The sequence below is a fragment of the Tenrec ecaudatus genome, unplaced genomic scaffold (assembly GCF_050624435.1).
Source record: "Tenrec ecaudatus isolate mTenEca1 unplaced genomic scaffold, mTenEca1.hap1 Scaffold_189, whole genome shotgun sequence".
NCBI lineage: Eukaryota > Metazoa > Chordata > Mammalia > Afrosoricida > Tenrecidae > Tenrec > Tenrec ecaudatus.
In genome coordinates this window covers 339,453-362,510 of record NW_027458166.1, presented here as the reverse complement: position 1 = coordinate 362,510, position 23,058 = coordinate 339,453, and the positions used below count along the sequence as shown (strand labels likewise).

The 23,058-nt window shown below is 43.1% G+C and overlaps 1 pseudogene; it reads left to right on the top strand.

Annotated features, from left to right (window-relative positions):
- Positions 1–22,756, top strand: part of LOC142436269 (ninein-like protein) — an 88,891-nt pseudogene extending 66,135 nt beyond the window's left edge.
- Positions 22,757–23,058: the final 302 nt, after the last annotated feature.

The following is a 23,058-nucleotide window of genomic DNA, read 5'->3' as shown; positions in this document are numbered from 1 at the left end:
AATGAAATGGCAGCAGTTATGTGATCTCACAATGACCTCATCAGAGGCATGTCCATCACTCGTAGATGTTCCAAAGCCACCTCCAGAGTTGTGATTAAGATGAAGGGACTTGGTGGTGAGGTTTCAGCATAGGCTAGAGACAGAGAGAGTGAGGGTATGTGACAGTAAATAAAGGAGCTATATTTCCTTTGCCCAGGTCACAGACCAGTCTCTATACAGATTGTCCTCTGAGCTGTAAGCTGGTTGATGTGAAAACTCTTTTAATAAAAGAGATAAATTATATCTAAAACATATTAATGACTCCCTGATATTCAGAGAGAGCTTGAGATTTGTCCCCTTGAGTGTCAGAATTCGTCAGAATAGACCTGTGCCAGCGGCGCCTGCGCAGGACACAGGTCAAGCACTGGAAGCAGTTGGGACCTGTGTGCATAGGCGTGCATATCTGCTTAAAAGTAGATATCTCTGGCTTCAGGATCCTCTTAGTGCTGAGGTTTATGACAAATTCCACCTACAGTGTAGACTGTGTTTGATTAATCTCAGCTCCTTCAAAAGACAAGAACAAGGAGGTAACACAGCTGCCCTAGAGTTTTGTCATCGTCCTGTATAGCCAGGGGTTGGTTCTTGGATCAGTGCCCCCAACTGTGCATCAGCAGACACCGTGGCAAGTCTCTCAGCCCTGCTGCCAAAGCTCTGATACACAGTGGTTTTGTGTGCTAAGTTTTGGCCACTCCCTCACCCCAGGGAGATCTGTGGACACTGACAGGCCACTCCCTCACCCCAGGGAGATCTGTGGACACTGACAGGCCACTCCCTCACCCCAGGGAGATCTGTGGACACTGACCTGTGTATCTTTGGCAGTCGAGCATTTTGCATCCTCCTCCCTCCCAGTTTTGTAGTGCTCTAAAGCTATTTATTTAATAAAATGTAAATGAATTATAGCTAAAAGAGCCAACCTGGGAACCTTAAGTTTTCTCTGAATGTGGGTACAGCGTCTTTGGACCCCAACATAACCTGCTCACCTGCAAATGGCAGATTGGTGTCTTGAAATCCTGTGAGTCAACAGCCAAAGGCCATTAGACTCATTTGGGAAATGTGGGATGGAGCCTGACACAGCCAGCTGCACCACATCCAGAGATGCCAAGGGTGCTGTGACATCCATTTAAGGCATCCTACGTATTCTTCCACACAACAGACAGGTCAGCCATCCCCAGGGAAATGGACACTGTGTCCCCTCAACTACACAGAATTTATGGCCCTCAGCACGAACCACTGACCCAAAACCTGGGAGACAAGGCCCTGAAGTCTTGGGTCTGCTCGAGACTGGGGACTGCGGCACCAGATCACAGACCTAGGCTTCATGCCATCGCTAATGAAACCTAGCAGTTTCACAATGTGGCCTTTTTATGTACTGTCCTCCCATCCCTCTGATGGAAACCATTTTAGAAGCAGCACCAAGGCTCAGTTGACCCTTCCGATGTTTGTCTGCTGCTGAGAGAATAGTAAGAAGCTGGGTTGCAGTAAGCCTAGTGATGTGGACTGTCCAGCCTCACGGACCTCCTGTCAGCCCAGGTGACTGCGCAAGTTGACAGTTCTCAGTTTCCAAGGCAAAGTAATTCTTTCCAGAGGTTCTCATTCAGGTTTTTGTCTTGTCCCTTATGTCAAAGTTTGTCACCATTTTCAGGGTGACAATGAGAGTAGAGGATGACTTTGCCACGTCCCATCCTTGACACTGCAAAATGAAGACTGAGTCATGGCATAAATGCAATTCTGAGTCTCAGACCAGCTCTCTTCCAAGCCCTAGCAACACACGTAGTTCAAAGATGTGCCTTGTGTGCCTGGTGTGCGGAGTGGTGATTCAGGTCGGAAAGCGAGTCCTTGCAGTGCTCTCAAGCACCATTCCTCATTCCACACGTATGGAATGTGCCTGACTGCTTTATTTATTATTATTATTATTATTGTATTTTAAAATCATTTTGTTGGGACATCTTACAAGTATAACATTCCATAGTTAAATCACATCAAACAGTGTTGTACAGTTGCTACCACAATCCGTTTCAAAACATTTTCTTTTTCTTGAACTCCTTGATATCTGCTCCCCATTTATTCCCTCCTTTGCCCACCATACCCCGCCCCAGGAAACCTTACTTTATTTTTTTCCATATCTTGCACATCCAATGTATCCACTCACATACAATTCTGTTGTTCGATCCCATTGAGTGGGGTTATTCAGTCATCAGTGCTCTCAGCTCCCTGTTATCTCCTCCCCCCTTCCCGTACCCTCAGGGAACCGTTACTCCATTTATTGTTTCTGAAGGGTTATCTATCTTAGCTTTCATGTATCAAATGATATTAAATATACGATGAACCTACATCAAATCTGATATGATTAAAGAGGCAAAACAAATAAAAACCATAATCATAAGGGGAGGGAATATTAAGGAACTAGAGGATAATTATGTAGTTCATCAGCGCTATACCACACCCTGGATTTATCATCCCTTCCTGTGTCCCTTCTGAGCGTGACTGTCCAATTACCAGAGGGGCTGTGATTTCTGGGTCTCTACTACATCCATGCCCCTTCACATCAATTTGGTTGCTTATCTTTTGAACTTCTGATACCATTTCTCCTCAACACCTCATGATCACACAGGCTGGTGTGCTTCCTTGTGGGCTGTTTCTTACCTGCTAGTTGGGCACTTATTTAACTGCAAAGCATCTAAGACCCCATATGCTATTAATAACCAGGCACCATCAGCTTTTTTCAACCACATTTGCTTATGCACCCATTTTGGCTTCAGCAATCATCTGACCAGTTTATCGAGCAACACACAGACTTACTGCCATCAAGTTGATGCCAACTCATAATGACCCTATAGGACATGGGAGACCTGCCCCTGTGGGTTTCTGAGACTGTAACTCTTGATGGTGGTTTCAAACTGCTGACATTTCAGATCACAGTCCAATGCATAAACACCATGCCACCAGAGCTCCTACATATCCTGAAACCCAGCATTATTTGTGTGAGGAGGAGGAGGCCAATTTGAAGTCTTTAGCTAATAAACAGGCCATGAGGTGTGTCTGGCCACCTTCATACACAGTGAGGCTCATTCCCAGGCATCACACTGCCCAGAGGCATGTGTCACCAGGTCACCCCACTTCTTCCATCTCCCCACCTCCTCTATGATCCTGGCATCACCAGGGAATAAACTTGAAGTGAAGTACAAGGGGGCCTTACATTCATGGACAATTCCATTATCTTTTTCTTCCGTGTTCTGGAGGTTTTTTGAAGTCCCTTCACACGATATCACTGCCACTTTGTAGGAACTTGAAGGGTGTGATGGGCTGCAGGAGCCTCCTGAGCAATCTGTTCTGGTGAAAGTGTGAAATGGTTCTAAATGAGTGTTTCCTAACGTGGGCAATGCTGCCCCCTGGGGGGCACTGGAATAATCCGTGGGAGCTGCCAAAGCAAATAACCTACACCCTATCCTGGATTAGGGATGGGCTATTGTATAAAAGTTAATTGCCAGAGGGTTGCTGGGTAACTATTTTTCTGAAAATTGGACAGCTGACCAAATAAGTTTGAGATCCTTTATTCTACATGGATACAACATAGCAGATCACCAGTGATGCGTGCTGTTGTACGCCAGTGCGGCAGGACTCCACCATCACTGCCTTTCCCTTGAAAAAGCACATGTAGAATCTGTGCTTTGTTGTCCCTTGGGAATAGGAAAGCTGTAAGAAACCTGTAATGTCCTCACTGAGCTAAGCTGAGATTTCCTCTTCTTCGCAGGCTTTTTCACATGCGTTACAGCTCCTACTCCAGTGAGCCTCGAAACGGAACTCATGATGGAGCAGGTGAAAGAACGTTACCAAGACGTCAAGAGCCAGCTGGAGACGAAGGTAGGTGTGAGGGGTGCCCGAGGGGGAGCCTGGGGCTTCCTTTTGTGCACAGAGAGCCGTGCTTAGTGCTGACCCTTCTCCAGGCAGCTGCCTTGGATTTCTCTGGTTGGTGAGCGGGGGCACTAAGAAGACAGTTTGAGGGAAATACAAGCAGAAATGACTGTCAGTGCCTGGCCCAAAGTCGCTGGGGGCTGGCATGCTGAGTGCAGCCCTGCCAACTGCTGTGTGGGAATTCACACCACCTACCTCATTCTTAGCATAACTTATCCTTGGCTTTGCCTCTCGTGGGATGCTGCATAGTTTCTCAGCCAGGATTACCCTGGCTGACAAGGTCTTCTCAGATGAAGTTAGCTCCTGCCTCTCCTTAGATGGTGACTAAGAGAATGTCCGCACACAGTTGCCATGTGCCGCGTTCTTTCTACTTTCAGGACTCAGAGAGCCAGCCACCCTGTTTCCACCGGGACCTCTGAGCTCCTGGGTGCAAGTTACTTACCTAAACGGAGCTTGCCAGCCAACGGCCAGACAATATCTTCTCCCACGGGAGGTTATCCAACTGGTCCAGACAAGGCTGTGCCTACATCTTGAGCACTGAGTCTTGGGGATGTCACCGCTGCCTTTTCATCCCTGACTTCTGCAGGCCTCAGCTCCTTGGCATGCCCGACAACCTTGCTGTTTCCATGTCATATTGTCAGGGGCTAATGTTTCTCTTTCCAGGTAAACTACAAGCAGGAAATTGAACTAATGAAGAAAAACTTTGAGAAGGAGAAAAGGGAAATGGAGCTTATGTTCAAAAGTGAAGTCAGCATGCTAGAGAGGCGCTCCATGCACAGTCTCAGGATGCCCTTTGCAGCCTGCAGGGGCAGCTGTGGGAGATAAGGAGTGGGGGCCCACATTGCCCCAAGGAGTTGGCCACCTTAGCTCAGTGGCCAGACGAGAAGCTACGCCTGAGACACCAGCACGGACTACCACAAATCAGGTCTGCTGCCCTGTTTTCTTCTGGGTCCTCCTTCAGTCTGAAGTTCTTCCCAAAAACCCACATTAGATATTTAATTCAGGAAATGACTCAACTGCAGTGCATGCTAAGTGGGTAGTTTTTCTCTGGCCACAGAGAGGAAGGTAGGAAAAAATAGGGCTTTGTATGAGTTGTTTTAACTTAAATTAGAAATATATATATTAAAACTTAAGTTATGAAGTAATTTAGTTTGTAGACTACTTTTAACACATTCATATTTATTTTCTGCCTCAGACTTCTCTGTAGCAAAGGAACAAAGTAGCAAAGCATCTTCCTTATTTAATGTCATGTTCTAATTTTCCAGTGCACGCGGTAGTATGTGGGCAAATGGAGAAAAAGGCTAAAAGCTCCTTTGCAATAGGGAGGCCAGTTATCTGCGAAGGTAGCTTTTCAAAGCTGTCCTAAGCGAAAGGAGCCCTGCTGGGGCTTTGGGTTAGCATCAGGCTGCTAACTACAAGATTGGTGATTCCAACCTCCCAACTGCTTTGTGAGAGAAAAACAGACTTGCTCCTCCAAGAAGAGGGACCATCTGAGAGCCTCGGCAGCAGTTTGCTCCATCCTGCAGAGCATAGGAGTTAGAATCGGTTTCATGGCAGCGAGTTGCTGTGTCATCACAAAGAAAAGCAATGAAAGATTTCTTTGGAAAACTGAGCGTATCAAGTAGGTTTCACTTAGTGGAATGATAACTGGTTGCTGCCAGCCCATGCCTATTTATCATGACCTCACTCTCCCACAGAGAATCTTGGCCCTCGCCAACTTGGACACCAAGCGGGCTAGAGCCCTGCTGACCAGACCTGCAAAGCCTCCTTGGGAAGCATTCTTAGCTGGGAACATGGCTCGGGTTAGAAGTGGCACTACGATGACCACAGTGGATCAAGCCATCTCCCGTGTCCTGTGACCTGGGGAGGTTGATGATCCCAGAGCCAGTCTGCCTTTCTGTCATGGTGCAAGGAAATTGAGGCAGCTTAAGTATGGGCGGTAAAGAAAATCCTGGACTACTGAATTGTACCCTCTTCTGTACCCTGCCTTTCTGTTCCCCAAAAGATGACCACACAGTGGCCTCAGACCTGGGCGTTGCAATAACACATACTGCCCGCTAGGATGATCCAGAGCTTCCTCCTGAGAATTTTGCTTCATAGTATCTGAACCTGTGAACTGTCTGGTAAAGGGCGGGCTACTGTCCAGAACACCTTATAGACCATTGCCACTATTCCCAAGCCCTTTCAGGCTCTAAGAAGCAGCAAAGGGACATGTCTGGTCCCAGGAGTTTCCTTAACTGGCTGGAAGGCTGCTCCCACCCCCATTCCCACCCCATGTCATGATTGTGAGTCGAGCCATATTGCATGACTCTGATGAGCTGAGTTACTCTTGTTCTCCCAGGCTGACTGCTCTCAGCTGGGCCTCACTCCACCTCAGTGTTATTTTCCTGGGGCTTCTAAAGGCCTCTTTCCTGGATGTTTAAAATACTTTTTAGAGTAATTTCGACTAAAGGTACTTTTTTTTTTTTCACTAAACTTTAGGCCAGTACTGCCCAATACAGCTTTCTGTAGTGATAGACATATCTTGTGTTTGCCTGCCCATTACAGGAGCCACTGGCCACATGGGGTCACTGAAAGTGACTGATGTGACCAAGAATCTGAGCTTTGATTTTATTCCATTTTAATCCGTCTAAATGTAAATTTAGTCCCATTTGACAAGTCGTGTCTGCTGCATTATCAACTAGATCCTGTGCATGCACTCTCTGAGCACAGCTGGCACGAGTAGCGAGGAGTTGTGCACTTAGAACGTGCGCTTGGGCAGGCCTTTCTAACCCTGTGATACATGTGACATTCGTGTTTCTGAGCCAGGTCCATGTGAAAGTTTCTGTAGAAAGGGGGCAAAGGCTGAACTGAGCCAGAAACTCCTGTGGATGGAAGCAGCGCACTTGTTACAGCAATGGGACTGTAAAAAGAAAAAGATGCTTCAGAGGCAACTGCAGCTAGTGACAGACATGGGAGCCCAGCTGGACTTGGACAAGGGATAGAGAAGAGAGGCAGAAGGAGATGCTAGCCCAGTGCAAGAAGCAGCAACGCAAGTTGGGTGGGGGGTGGAGGGTGGAGGGTGGCAGGGAGGGCTGATGAGTAAAGAGCAAGCTAAAATTTGCAAAGTGTTTGCACTTGAAAAGTTAGAAACCACATATAGGAAGCAATTAAAAGGGCTTTCCCTGGAGGCAGAGGGGCTGAAAGCCTTCTTGAAGGAGGGAAAGGCAACTGCCTCCAGGCCTGCTGAGGTCCACAGAAGTCAGAAAGGAGACGGGACCAGCAGGGTCAGAATGTGGAGAGGCTGAGTTCCTGCGTATGCCAGGGAGGCATCTCACTGCAGATCCTGTCCAGAGCCCGGTCCCGAGAGCAGCCCCACAGCCCAGAGGACCCTCTGCATAGCTCACTATCAGGGCCATCCCATCTTGGTGAATGATATAGAGGTGGTTCCTGCTCCTTTAGAGACATGGGTGATCTATGCTATCCCCTAGAGGGGCAAGGCCCATGTTCCTGGAGAAACCCGTACCTTTGGCTAGCAGCCTTGCTGGTCAGAAGCAAAGATCATCTGAGCAGCAGGAGTCCAAAGCCACAGAGCAGCCCTTACTGGACATGGCTGGACACAAGCTGCCCCTCTAGGAGCCTCTGTGTCTTGGAAGGTGAGCATGGGGTAGGGACCACTAGGACAGGACAGCAGAAATTAGAAGATGCTGTACCGATAACAGAAGGTAGAAACTGTGCTGGAGAGAGAAAAGAATGACATGAAAACCTGGCTCCTACAGCTGGAAGATAAGCTTCTGGCTAGGGAGAAAGAAGCAGACTCGAGAGAGAATAACAGGTTTGCCCTCTATCCATTCTTAAACAAGTGGAACTGAGTCATCTCAGTCCCTGATGACTTGATTGCATAACCCCCTTTCCTCCTAGCAGGCTGGTAGACTCGGCACCAGGAGAATACCACGTAGCCCAGGTGTGCCCAAGCTTACAAGCCCAGTCTGGCCTGTACTCGGGCCGTGGTGTTGCTAGGTGCTGTGTGAATGCAAAAAGAGAAATTTTCCATACAGAAACCCCCAGAACTTCACCAAGAGGACTGCTGTGGCTTAGACTCAGGTTTTCACTATCTCTGTCGGCAGGAAATCTGTGCTTGTCTCACGGGGCCCACGAAAGACTGCCCTGAACCCCATTTCATTCCTTTGGGGTCTCTGAAGGTCTCTGCCTGCCAGCTCCAAGCACCTTCCTTTAGTCCCACTGTGTGTATTTATTGAAAGTGTCCTTGGCGCAGATCTACTGCTTTGTGAATTCTGTGAGAGCCCCAAGAACTGACTGGGACACTCGGATGTTGGCCGCAGAAGCCAATGCCTTCTAGAGAAAGCTGAGCTGAGAGGGAGTTCTTAATTCCACCAGCTGGGCAGGCTGCTTGAAAGGCCACAGGTGGAACTGGCCTTCTCGCTTGAGGACTTTGGCTGGCAAATGCTCTATCTCAAAAGCCTGGGATATAGGAAGGCCTTTCCCAATATTTTCCATAGTTGGACCCATGTCCCTGAGTGGCTTAAAACAACACAGATTTAATATCTTACAGTTCTAGACGCTACAGGTCAGAAATAGGTTAAAATTTAGCTAATTTCTTGACAGCTTAGTTGCATGTTAGCTAGAACTGAGAGCTAAATTGTACTCTAATCGAGGTGTCATCAGGGTTGTGCCCCTTCCAAGGGGTTCTAAGGAGAACCCATGTACTTACTTTTTCCACCTTCTAGAAGCCACTCACATTTCTTGACTCGTGGCCTCTTCCACTTTTCAAAGCGTCCAATGGCTGGCTGAATCTAAGGCTGTGCCTCTTCTGCCTCTTTCATTTAAAAGGACCCTAGTCTGTACAATAGGCCCACTAGAATAGTCCAGAATAATCTCATTATCTCACAGTCAGCTGATCAGCAGACTTAATTTCATCTTCAACTGTAATTCCCCTTAGCCATGTAACATAATATTCACAATCGGGAATTAGAACATGAATAATGTTTTACCAACTGCCATCGAGTTAATTCTGACTCATATCCACCCCAAAGGGCAGAGTAAAACTGATCCCTAGGGTTTGTGAGGCTATAAATCTTGATAGAAGCAGAAAGCCCCATCGTTCTCCTTTAGAGCAGTGAGTGGGTGGGTCTTTTAGCTGCTGGCTTTCCAGTTAGCAACCTAGAGTGAAATGCAGATGAATACAATACCAACTGCACCACCATGGCTTCCCAGAACAGTCTTTAGGAGGTCATTAATCTGCCAACCACAGCAGTGATCTGGATGTTTTTTATCTCTGATACATTCATGATCACATATCTTTGGTGTATTTAGGTGTGTATTTTTTAAAATATTCTAATGTTATATGCAATAAAAAAGTGTACTGCTATGATTTTATAAGAAATTGATCAGATCGTTTTACCAGCACCCAAAACAAGAAATAGAACCCTCCTGGATTCCCCACACATAGCCAGTATCCTGACTTCTAACTCCTTAATTTTGCCTGTTTTTGCACTTTATATAAAAGAAGCATACCATCCGTTCTTTCTTACCATATGTTGTTTGTGAGATTCTTCCATATTGTTGCTTAGAGCTATAGTTATTTCATTTGCACTTTATTTTTCATTCTCTTGCCTGCATTTTTCTACTGCTATGAAAGTTCTGGGTCAATGCAATATGTTTGTATGGAATGGAATTTTTTAGATTTTAAGATATAATAATGTTTACCTTTTTATTGACATAAGAAACAATGTGTCTTGTGCAAAACTCAACTACAACTCTTTTTTTAATGAAGTTTTTATTGTGAATTAAGGTTTACAGAGCAGATCATACTTTAACACTCTGCAACTCATACATATTTTGATGCCATTCATTCATTCCAGTCCTCTTAATATGCCCTCCCTTAGTCCACGACTTCCCTGTTTTCTGTGTCCTTTTCTCCTCCTTTCCTAGCCTTCTGTCTTTGGGTGAATGCTCCCCATCTCATTTTAACGGTTGACTTTTCTAACACAGTAGTGAGTTGAAGTCCAGACCCAAGGGAGCACGGTCTTAGGGGCCCTACCAGACGCTGTCTGACCAGTAAGCCTGGTTTCTTTTAGGATTTTGATTGACAGGTTCTTCTTCTCTTTCCAGGACTCTCTAGTGTGATTTTATGCAGAGCTGGTGGTGGTGGCGCCAGGTATCACCCCGTTCTTCTGGGCCCAGGATTGTGGAGACCGGTGTTCTCACTGTCCCTTCGACTAAGTGTTTTCCCTGTGTCTGTTTAACTGCCACCCCGCTGCTCTGCCCTGGACAGGGAGAGATCAGTCCTTGCACCCTAGACGGCTGCTCAGAGACCTTTAAGACCGCTGCTACTTACCAGATTAGAATGTAGAGCACTGTCTTTGTGAACTATGATATGCTAATGGATCATTTTGTCCCCTGCAACTATTGTGATACCACTCCCCCAAAGCCCAGTACCTTATTCCTTCAGAGTATCTGCTTATATTTAAGAAGTTGTCATAATTTTGTCCTCTGTTCGCCCCACCACATTCATGGATATATTTGCAGTAAAAGTAAATATACAAATACTCTCTTTTAAACACACACACACACACACACACACACACACACACACACACACACATATATATGTTTGTAAAAGTCTCCTATCTGTTCAGCCTGTGTGTATGTCCAAGTACTCACTTGTAGATTCCCCAATCCCCCACTGTTGTAGGACTTTGAATCTAACAGTGTTTGCGTCTGTAGTTTCTCACTCTTGCAAACTACCGGTGTACTCGCCTGCCTGCCTCCATCGTTTCTCCTGTGTGTTGCATTCCCCTCCGCCCAGGCTATCACTTGCCTGTGTTCTAGCCGCACCTCCCCCCCCCTCCTTTCCATCCTCTGCAACCATCAAAGAATGTTTTTATTTCCATAAGAAAACTTACTGTTGATTTTTATAGTGGTGGTCTCATACGATATCTGTCCTTTTTGTTTTTGACTAATTCCACTCGGCGTACTGTCCTCCGTGTCCATCCCTCTGTGAGGGCTTTGCAGGTGCATCGTTATTCTTCGACGTTGCATAGCATTTCATTGTGTGTTTATTGCACCCAAGTTTGTTCATCCATTCTTCCACTGCAGGGCATTTAGATTGTTCCTGTTTTTTGCTATTGTGAATAATGCTATGATGAACATGGGTCTGTATCTATTTATTTGTGTCATAGTTTTTATTTCTCGAAGACACATACCAAGTAGAGGGATTGATGTGTCATGGTATTTCTCTTCCCAACTTTCTCAGGGTGCACCATACTGCCTGCCACAGTGGCTGCACCATTTCCCAGTTCCTCCGGCAGTGTATGAAAGTGCCAGTCTTTCCACACCCTCACCATCATTTGTTGTTATCTGTTGTTGTTTTTTTTAACCTTCCAGTTAATTTGGGGGGTGAGGTCGTATCTTATTTTGATGTGTATTTCTCTAATGGCTAATGATTAAGAGCATTTCTTCATATATTTTTGCCCCCCTGAATGTCTTCTTTGGTGAAGGATCTGTTCACATCCTTTGACCATTTTTTAAATTAGATTGCCTATCTCTTTCTGTTGAGATACTCAATTTTCTGTAAATTTTAGAGATGAGTCTCTTGTCCAGTATGTCATTGTCCAATATGAAATTCCACAGCCTTTAGCTTCTCTTTTGACTCTTGGTGGAATCTCTTGACACACACAATTGTCTACGTTTTCGGAGCCCCTAGTCATCCATTGTGTTCTGCTCTGAGTGTGTTCTCCATTACTTCTGTGAGGGCAGTTACATACTTGGCTTCACATAGTCTCTTAATTGTTCAGCAGATAGGATGAGCAATCTTCATTGTATCTGCGCTCCAAGCAGCCAAAAGTAGAATTCCACCTCCACCTAACACAGTGTACACACCTAGAATCAGTCTGTTTCCCATACTAGAGCCAGAGTGACCATTTCAAATTTCATGTCCCATTTATTTGACAGCCCTACTCTAAACCCTTTGCTGCTTTTAAAGTTCCCATGACTTCTTTTTCTCTATTTTTCCCTTAGTGCCCCATGAGATCAAATGAAGTCAGATGAGACATATTTGTGCTTGATACTAGAACATAATGCATAAGATAAGCATTACTTAGATTGGGAAAATTAGAATCTAACAAGATGCCAGACAAAGACGTAGTTGGGGGGATAAATATCGACATGTGTTCAGGACAGAAAGTATGGGTTCAAAGCTCATTAGGGATTTTTTTGTTGGTAAAAATACTTGCCTGTCATAAATCACTTGTGTTGTCTTGGCAGAGATTCTTTAAGAATTGTTTGTCAGGAAATAATGTGGCCCAGGGTAGCCTTGGTCATGGAGTAGATAGTGACACCTGCCTTTCTCTGCTGAGGTATTCACTGTGCATCAGGCCGCTCCATAAATCAATATGTGTTTCTTCCTCAGTTTTTCCTTCCAGTGATGACCTTGGAGTATAGCAGGTGACAGTCTCACTAAAGAGGAAAATGTGTGCATATATTTTAAGCTCTGGTCATTCTTGTTTCTTAGATCCCTGCCGGGATTCACTAGCAGGGAATAGCTTTTGGAATGCCCCAAGGTCTCACATTCAGTATTACGCATTGATACCAACCATGGGCACATGGTTCCCAACTTACTTCTGATTGTCAATTGTGCTTGCAGAGCCGAGCTACAGAGGCTTTCTGAAGAAAACACATCGTTGACAAATGAATTGGGAAGGATTCAGCAAGAACTTAAAGTTGCAGAAAGAACAAATGATGTACAGAGGTAAAGGCTTGTCCAGGTTCAACTTAGGACCTTTGAGCTTGTGACCCAGTTTTCACATAGCAGAATGAGTGGTTTCCTCTCAGTAAAGTGAGTGTAGAAGTTACTGAGATAGAAAGTGGGACGTATTCTCAAATCAACCTCACTTTCCAGAAAGCCAAGAGTGGATGAACCTAATTGGTCTCTGACCATGACATGACACATATGTAAAGGGCCCTGGCCTACCTCCACATGCAGGCAGCCCCTCTCATACCTGAATGCCTGGTCTCAGACGTAAAAGGTAGAACACGTATGTATGTGGCAGCATTGACCACCCCACAGTGAGCAGCTGCTACACCCATCCTTCTTACCTCTGCCATCGTGGCATACCACCTTATTCCCTGTATGAAAGTACTCCGCATCACACCTGATGGTGAGGACAGGTGGACATAGTTTAGTACAGTGAAATGATCCTAGGGCCTTCCTAGACAAATACAATATCTATGTTCATGACTCAGTAATAATTTCAGGTGGACTTTTCACCACGGTTTATATTTGTATGTAGATATCGGCATTAGGGGTAGGTCTGGGCCCTAGGACACTGAGGTAGGAACAAGGGACAGGGAGTGGAGTGCTAACACTGGTCAGTGAGTTTTCACTGCTGTAGCCATATCCAAGGGCAGTCTGCCTTTTGATTTTTCTTCCAAATAAGAAGTTCAAGATAAAGTCAACTCTGACCTGCTGCGAGCATGGAGCATAGTTGATGGAGTAGCCATGACGGTCAGAATATGGATGGCAGGGGAAGGTACCAGCGGGGATTTGCATCATTACAGTTCTGAAATCCAGGAGGTCTTCCCTTGAAACCATTTTCTCCTAAGTTTACTACCAGACTCCATTCCCAGCAGATCGCAGTGAGGGTAAGATGGTTTGTGTTTGTGTTGCTGGGTGGCTAGTTCCATACTTTGCTAAATCCGTAGTAATTTGCTTGACTAAGGATTGCCACGGAGAATGCTCCTTTTGTACAATCTGGCAAAATCTTGCAAGCGAAAACTAAACCCACTCTCATTGAGTCTGTAGAGGGTTTCTAAGACTGAATCGTTAAGGGGTGTGGGAGGCTATACCATTGACCTTGGCAGTTACCAGCACAAACCAAGGTGACACCTGGCTTTGGTTTCACCCTCCCTGCTGAAAATTTTCATTTCCGCCTCAAAAAGAGTCACCTGACGAATCCCATCTGACCCTAGACCAAGGATGGGACCAGCCTTGTTCGCATGTAAAATGCATTGGAAAGGGGATTATTGGAGATGCAGTTAGTTTAAAATTTGGCACCTTGTCTTTTGATCTCTCTTAAGTTCCATTTTTAATTTGTTCCAGTTTTTAATACTTTCTGCTTTCTTTTCTAAATGTTCTTGTCTGTTTTACTTTGTTATTGTTAGTTGTTTCTGTTGTTTTTAAAGTATGTTTTCCTATAGATGAAGTCCAGAATAGGTGCATCTATACAGACCCTAACTGGATTACTGGTTCTTTGGGAGTTTCACACAGTTGGTTAGAAGGAAATGGAAAGCTAATAACGACGAGTACAAGAATGAAGAAAATGTTCCAAAACTGATTGTGGTGATGATTATACAATCTTGATATGATTGAACTATTGAATTGTATATATGTGAATTATGTATCAATAGAACTTTTTTAAAAATTAAAGAATCGCCTGAGAACTTTGCTAAAATATTGATTGTGATTCAGTATATTTAGGTCAAAAATTCAAATTATCAACAGGGGTTGGAACTGGAATGAATCGGTTTGAAGTCCTAAGGGTAAACTTTCCTAAATTCTTCTGGCTTTAGGAGCTTGGGATCAAGATTGAACCATCACCACTATTATCAATCATAGCAGTAGCAGTAGTGTAGAGGGATCTGGGCCGTAGAATATGAGGGGAGGTAGGGGTGGGCCTTTTTGTCCAAGCCATGGTGGACTGTTACTAGAAGAAGAAAACACATTAATTGGCAATGATATTGTTAATTTTGCTTTTTCAACAGGAAAGAAATTGATATTTTAAAGAAAGAGAAATATCAGGCCTGCCTTGAAATGGAAATGATCAACAGTCAGGTTTAGTATTACCACCTGATGTGAAGCTAATGAACTTTTCTTTCTCTCTTTCTTTCTTTCTTTAAAAACTATTTTCGAATATTATAGAGGACTTTGTTCCTCAACGATTTCAGAATGCAGTAACTACCTCCCTTGTCAAAAATCAGAAAGTTCGTGTGGATACATTACTGCCGTCAGGGACACCCCATTTTGGTGCTGCCAGCCATCCTGATAATTCTTAGAATCACATATGGCATTTATATCATGTCTTCTTGTCTCTTTCTCTCGGTCTATTCTTTATTTTGGAGACCATGGCACTTTTGAATATTACATGCAATTGTTTTGTTCCGTGTCTTGAAGTTTGGGTTTGTCTAGTCATTGATAATAATTAGATTGAGATGAGGCTTCTTTGGCAGAAGTACAAGAGTAAGAGTTGTGCAGTCATCAGCACCATCAATGTCAGAACTCTTCCTTCTTCCACTCATTGTTAGCTTCCCACTTCCCGCAACCTTCCTGCCATGCCCCTAGCCAACTATCACTCCAGTTACTGTCTCTAGAGATTTACATAGCCTGGATTTCATACACAGAAAATCACACAAAGCACAAACAATGACAAAGCAAAACAGAGAAAAACCTCAACCAAAAGAAAATATAAAATGTTAGAAACTGCCACCAGTTAGAACCTCCTTGGGATTTCAGCCAGTCTCAGCCAGAATCTTAACAGTGAGACACACTTTCACATAAACTAACAAGTACTAGCAGACCCCTTAAAATCCCCTTTTTTAATTTATCAGAAAACCACTATAACCAGAACACCACTTATGATTATTTCTGTCACCTAAATCCTACTCATGTATTCCTATCTCCTATTCCTTCTACCCAGTCAGCTCTATCATTTCTTCCTCATCTCAACAGAATACAATTTCCAGCCCCTATCTGAACTTTCTCCACTAACCCAAAGAGCAAGTCCTGCCCCTCCCTCCTCCACCTACTCACACACAATCCAGAACCTTACATACCATCTACAGTTGGATCACTATGCCATGCAAACAACAGTCAGCAGTAGTAACCACAAAAAATCAAGATAAACAAAAGTCAACAACTGAAGATTACGCAACTTCATTGGAATACACAGAAAGTGAAGACCTTAAATTACCAGAAAGAGAATACAGGTGAATGATGTTTGTGACCATACAAGAGATTTGGGGATCAATTCTGAAAAAAGGAAGAAAGTGTGATACTAAAAACCTCACACCCCAAAGAAACCGAGAAACAAAACAATGAGATAACAGAATTAAAAAACATTGTATGAGAACTGAGCAATACCGGTGTTCATCGCAGCACAGTTTACAATTGCAAGGAGTTGGAAACAACCCAAATTTCCATCAACAGATAAATGGATTAAAAACCTATGGTACAGATGTGCTTTACATAATTGATGTATGTATGGATTGTGCTAAGAGTTGTATGAGCCTCTAATAAAATGATTTAAATAAAAACTATGGTACATTCATACACTGGAGTACTACACATCACTGAAAAGCAGTGATGAATGCATGAAGCACCTTGCCACATGGGAAAAACTGGAGAAAATGATGCTAAACAAAGTAAGCCAAGCACAAAACACAAATACAACATGAGTCCGCTGAGGTAAACTTAAAAAAAATGCAAAAGGGACATAAGGAAAAAGCTACTGTATACAAACATTCCTGGGGTGGTAGTATGGCAGGGGCCAGACCAAATCCAGGGATACATATGTTAGACAATTAAAAAGGTGGGGGGGGGAAGAAAATGAAATAAATGGGTAGCTGGGGAACAGGGAACTAACCCATCCAAAGGGAGGGTCTTGTTCATATCGTCGCCGGGAAAGAAGGACCAGACTTCTACCCCATGCTCCAAGATGTGAATGCAACATACTGGCATGAAGCAAGGAACCAGTAGAGAGGTCTGAGGGGTTGGCCCCAATCCCAACTACATGGACAGCAGCCCTTGCCCCCAGAAGAAAGTACTTCAGAGGATAGCATTGAAGCTACAGCTCCGAGAGAGGGACATGTCTGATCAGAGCAAATCGAAGCAAATGAAGGGGGAGGAAGAGAGACTGGAGCACATCCTGGCCCACCAAGCCTTAAGGACAACATCCCCACTAAGAACAGCCAATGCACAGAGAGGACCATATGGCTGGTCCCACTATGAGACAGGACATCCCCCACTGACCCATAGCCCTATAGGGGACAACACTGGAGACACAGTGTGGGAATTAGACCGATCTGACCCCACCACACTGAGGCAAAACATGAAGGGCATGCAACAGAACAGCAAGGGAAGCAGAGCAAGGAAGTCCCGAGGCATTATCAAAAATAGACTTTGGGTTCAGAGCATGGCACCCCATCAGGCTCAATCAGCAAACACTCGCAAATGTCAACAAACAGACCTTGAACTATTGACAGGCTTTTCTTTTTTTTTGTCATTTGTTTTTTGGTGGTGTTGTTTTGTTTTCTTTTGTTGCTTTGTTTTGTTCTGTCTTGTTTTTGTGTATATTATTATCTCTGCAGGTCTATCTAGATAAAATAGGTGGGATAAACAATCTGGAGGAGAAAACAATGGGACTGACAGTTCCAGGGGGACATGAGAGAGGGGAAGGTTGGGGAAAAGAAGTGGTTAACAAACCAAGGGACAAGAGAACAACAAGTGATCCAAAATCAGTGGTGAGGAGCGTGTAAGAGGCCTGGTAGGGCTTGATCATGGGTAATGTAACCGAGAGGAATTACTGAAACCCTAATGAAGGCTGAACATGAACAAGAGCAAAGTAAAAGGAAATAGAGGAAAGAACTGCAAGGCACATAGCATTTATAGAGCTCTAAATATAGGCATGTACATATGTAAATATATTTATATATGATGATGGAGAAATAGAACTATGCATATATTTATAGGTTTAGTATTAAAGTAGCAGATGGACATTTGGCCCCTACTCAAGTACTCTCTCAATGTAAGAACACTTGTTCTATTAAACTGGCATTCCATGATGCTCACCTTCCAGACACAATCACTGAAGGCAAATGTGGTGAAGAAAGTCAATGGTGTCGGCTATCAAAAGATATAGCATCTAGAGTCTTAAAGGTTTGAAGGTAAACAAGTGGCCTTCTAGGCCAACCAAAGCCCACATGGAAGAAGCACACCAGCCTGTGTGATCATGAAGTGTCAAAGGGATCAGGTATCAGGCATCAAAGAACAAAAAATAATATCATTGTGAATGAGGCGAGTGCAGATTGGGGACCCAAAGCCCATCTGTAGGCAATTGGACACCCCCTTACAGAAGGGTCACGGGGAGGAGATGGGCCAGTCAGGGTGCAGTGTAGCAATGATGAACATACAACTTTCCTCTATTTCTTAAATGTTTCTTCCCCACCACTATCATGATCCCAATTCTATCTTACAAATCTGGCTAGACCGGAGGATGTACACTGGTACAGATAGGAACTGAAAACACAGGGAATCCAGGATAGATGAACCCTTCAGGACCAGTGGTGGGAGTGGCAATACTGGGAAGGTGGAGGGAAGGTGGGGGTAGAAAGAGAGAACCAATTACAATGATCTACATATAACCCCCTCCCTGGGGGATGTACAACTGAAAAGTGGGTGAAGAGAGACGTTGAACGGTGTAAGACATGACTAATAATAATTTATAAATTATTAAGTGTTCATGAGAAAGGGGGGCAGGGAGGGAGGGTAAAAAATGAGCTCATACCAAGGACTCAAGTAGAAAGCAATGTTTTGAGAATGATGAGGGCAACAAATGTACAAATGTGCTGACACAATGGATGTATGAATGGATTGTGATAAAAGTAGTATGAGCCCCCAATAAAATAATTACCCCCAAAAAAGAACTGAACAATAGAATGGAAGAAAATGAAAATTGAATCTATGAACTTGAAGACAACCATGCAGACTTCAGCAAATGAGAGAAACAAACAAAAAAGTAAAATAATCTGAAGTAAACCTGAGGATGATGTGAGAAACCATGAACAGAAGTAATGAATGTCTTGTTTGGAATACTGGAACAGGAAGAAACAAACAAATCTACATATAAATTAGTAAGAGAATTTGTGGAGGAAATTTTCCCCAGTACTATAAAGGAGGAGATAATAACCATTCAGGAGACAGAGAGAACTCCAAGGAGGTTAGACCCGGGGGGTGGGGGTAGGGGACATGTATAGGAGGGCATCAGGACATATGATAGTCAAAATATTCAACTTCAAGGAAAAGGAGAGAATCTTGAGAGCAGCTAGAGAGGGAAAAAGTCACCTTCAGAGGTAATCAGATTGGAATAAGCTCAGAGCTCTCAGCAGAAAATATGCAGGAAATAAGAAAATGGAGCAACATAGATCAAACTTTCAAAGTAAAAACCTGCCAACCAAAATCCTGTATCCAGCAAAGCGATATATCACATATAAAGAAGAAATAAAGGTATTCCCAAACAAGGAAATAGTTAGAGAATTCATAAAAACAAAACCAGCATTGCCGAAAACACTAACCATATCTCTATGGTCAGAAAATCAACAGCACAAAAACATTATGAGATCGCCACAGTCCGTGCTTCTTTCCAGAAGTCAACACACTAAAACAACACCCAAAACAGTAGATCTAGACGGGAAACAAGGACATGAATAGATTCCTCCCTCCCAAACACAGATAATACAATATGATAGTAACTCACCTGCATTTGGAATTAATACCAATGAAAATCAATGGGCTAAATACCCCAGTCAAAAGACAGAGTAGCAGACTGGATTAGGAAACAAGATCCATCAATCTGCTGCCTTCAAGAAACACACCTCAAACTCACAGACAAAAACAGACTGAGAGTCAAAAGATGGAGAAAAAATTACTAAACCAATGACAATGAAAGGAAGACCTCACACAAATAGAAAACTACAAGCCAATATCTCTCATGAACATAGATTCTCAACAAAATCCTGGCCAGTAGAATTCAACAACATATCAAAATAATAATAATACTTCATGCCCAAATGGGATTCATACCACCATATAAACAAAATATAGAAGAACCAGATGATCATATTGATGGATGTAGTAAAAGCATTTGACAATATCCAACACCCATTCCTAATAAAAACAATAATTAAATATAAGGAAATTCTTCAATATACTAAAGTCCATGTCTTAATATCCAACAGCCAGTATCATACTGGATGGAGAAAAGCTGAAATCATTGCAATTGAAAATGGGAACCAGACAAAGATGCCCATTATCCCCACTTTTATTCAGCATTGTGCTAGATCCTAGCCAGAATCAAAAGGCAACAAGAGATTAAGGGAGTGCAATTGGGCAAAGAGAAATTAAGCTCTAGTTATTTGCAGATGGTATGATTTTATAGAGAGAGAAAAACCCAAGGTCTCCACAAAACCCTGTTGGAAATAATTGGAGCTTGTTTCAAATAAGCACCCATCTAAGTGAGATGTCAGTAAACTCACCTGGAAGAAGCACACGATCATCGATGATCCAAGGATTATCAATTATATAAACCAGATCTGAAGAAGGGCGTGCTGTCAGAGCTGAAATTTGTGAAATTCTGGTGTTCACAAAGCTATGGCTGACAGTGGGAGCCCAAAATACATGTTCAGGTTCTCCACAGGGAATAAGCCTCCAGTGGCCCCCCTCTGACTATCACTGAGGGATAGGAATAACCTGGTTATCAGGCAGCTGGTATTGGAAAGACGATTATAGTAAATTAAAATGATAAATAGGGCTTGAATGGTTAAAATCTTGTTATTTGAGCTCCCTTTAGATACACTTTGACTTTTATCTAGTTTTTAATATTTTCTGGGTTTTGCTGTTGTTTTCTAGATTAGGTCTTATCTCTGCTGTATTTTGTTATTTTGGTACCTTTCTTGATTCTCTGTTATGTATCTTTCTGTGTTTGGGGGTTTATCAAACCCAGATTGGGTGAATCTGTAGAGGTAATAACTGGAGTAAGAGTTCTTGGGGTGTATTGATGGGGAGGAAAGAGGTAATGGGGAGCTGATATCACGTAGTATGAAAAGGAAGAAATTGATTATATGCAGTAATTGCACAATGCTGCTTGATCTGATAGAGCTATTGGTATGATGTCTGGATTATGCCCTAATAAAATGATCTGGGAAAAACATAAATTTTAAAAAATCAATTTTCATTTACATCAGGGCTATCACATTTTTAACAAAACTCAAGTGAATATTCCCAAATTAATTAAGTTTTCCCACAAGTTTACAGGAATGCTGCTGCTCCACATAACACAATACTTTTTAGCGTTTTAATGAAGGTCGGGAAGACCTCAAAGATGAATTCAAGGCAAGTCACCTCAGAAGGCTTTGGAGACTCTCTTTCTGGGTTTCAAAGGAATCCTCTTTATATTTTCTCAAGGATGATCACAGAGACTTCTCAGGAAGACATCTGAAGAGAATGGAAAGCTGCGCTGGGGAGGAGGAAGAAGGACAGGAAAATGTACCACGGCGTGTGTTCTGTTACGGCGCCATACCTGCTCCTCCTGGAGGGTAGCAAGGACTGTCTGACGAGCTCCTCATTGGGAACGACCCATCCACCTGACGCAGCCTTATCTGCCTTCCACACTGCTCTGTGTTCCCAAGCTCAGAGGACATTTAAAACGAACATGATTTGCATCCCTTGAACATGACAAAACTCCCATTTGACATGACATAAATTGAAGAGTGAGAATTCTTTGGGAAATGAATAGAAAGATGAAAACACTTCAGAAGCATATAGGCATAGATAAAGATATGACATGAAACAGTAGCTTCATATTTTGATAGTTTTGTTTAATTAAGGTTTCTTTTTTTAATCATTTTATTGGGGGCTCATACAACTTATCACATTCCATACATACATTCATTGTGTCAAGCACATTCATACATATGTTTCCATAATCATTTTTAACAAGTTTCTATTATAAAATGCTTTTATACTTACCCTTGTGTGTGCGTATTAAACCTACAAGATAAAAATGATATGATTCTGCTCATTGCTGAACCATAGGTATTCACACCAACGTGGGAATACCTTGGAACTGTGGTTGATCTCTCCCCTGAAAACTAATTGTTGTGAGAAAAAAAGAAAGGCAATCCAACAAAAATTTAATTTGATTCTTTTAAATTGTAATTTATTGAAAGATGCTCCTGACCAGTGGTTGACAGTAACTGAAATCTCTATGGTGAAAAACTGAGAAATTTTCTAGCAACTGTTGGAACACACGGCCATTTGTGTATACACCAAGAGGACATCTGTCAGACACTCTAATTTCCTGGCCCAGTGGTACTGAGAATATCAACAACTTACTGCCAGATAGATTTGGATATCAGGGACAGGTCAGAGGTCCTTTTGAAGAGATTCATATGCTTTAAGTTTCTTCCTCCCCCCCCCCTTAACACGATGTTTTAAATAACTTAGATAAAAGTGGGAGGCCTTCAGAACAGTGGTTTAAATGTTCTTAATGGTCTAGATGTATTCTCACTTCTTCTCAGGAATAAAGCAGAGTTCTCAACTTCAGCATCATTGCTGTGTGAGACTGGATAAGTCTGTATAGGGGCTGTCCTATACACTGTAGGATATTTAGTAGCATTTCTACATGTCAGTAGCCACCCCTACCTACCCCAATTATGACAATGAAAAATGCCTCCAGATGTTGCCACGTCCCACAGTGAGACAAAATTACCCCTCATTAACCACTGAAAGGATCTGCTGGGGCTTCGTTTTTGTTTTCAATCATTGTTTTACCCTTTTTTGCTCTAGAGTCAGAAATACAAGGATCAGTTATCTCAGCTCAACCATAGGATCCTTCACCTGGGTGAGGAGGCCTTTGTCCACAAGGCTCAAAATGAGAAAAATCAAGTACCCGTTCAGTTGCTGACACTGAAGATGGATCGGGCTGGTCACCAGGTGAAAGAGCAGGTGAGTGGGCAGTGCAGAGTGGGAATATGAGAGCAACAACTTAAAGATATGGAGACATACACTGCCCCACACATAGCCAGGAAGCCTAGGGGAAAAGAACATGGAATATTATAGTTTTTTATAAATCTGCTTTATTTAGAAGAGTAGCATAAAGGAATTAAATCTTAAAAAGAGAGTGAATTCCTACAACCTTTCTGAAAAGACAAGTTGAAAATATAGATAGCAAGAGCCTCAAGAATCTCATTATAAGAAGTGAAACTTCACTGTTTGCAAATAATATGATTTTATATATTGAGAATCCTAAAGGGTCCACAAGAGACTAGCTGGAAGTC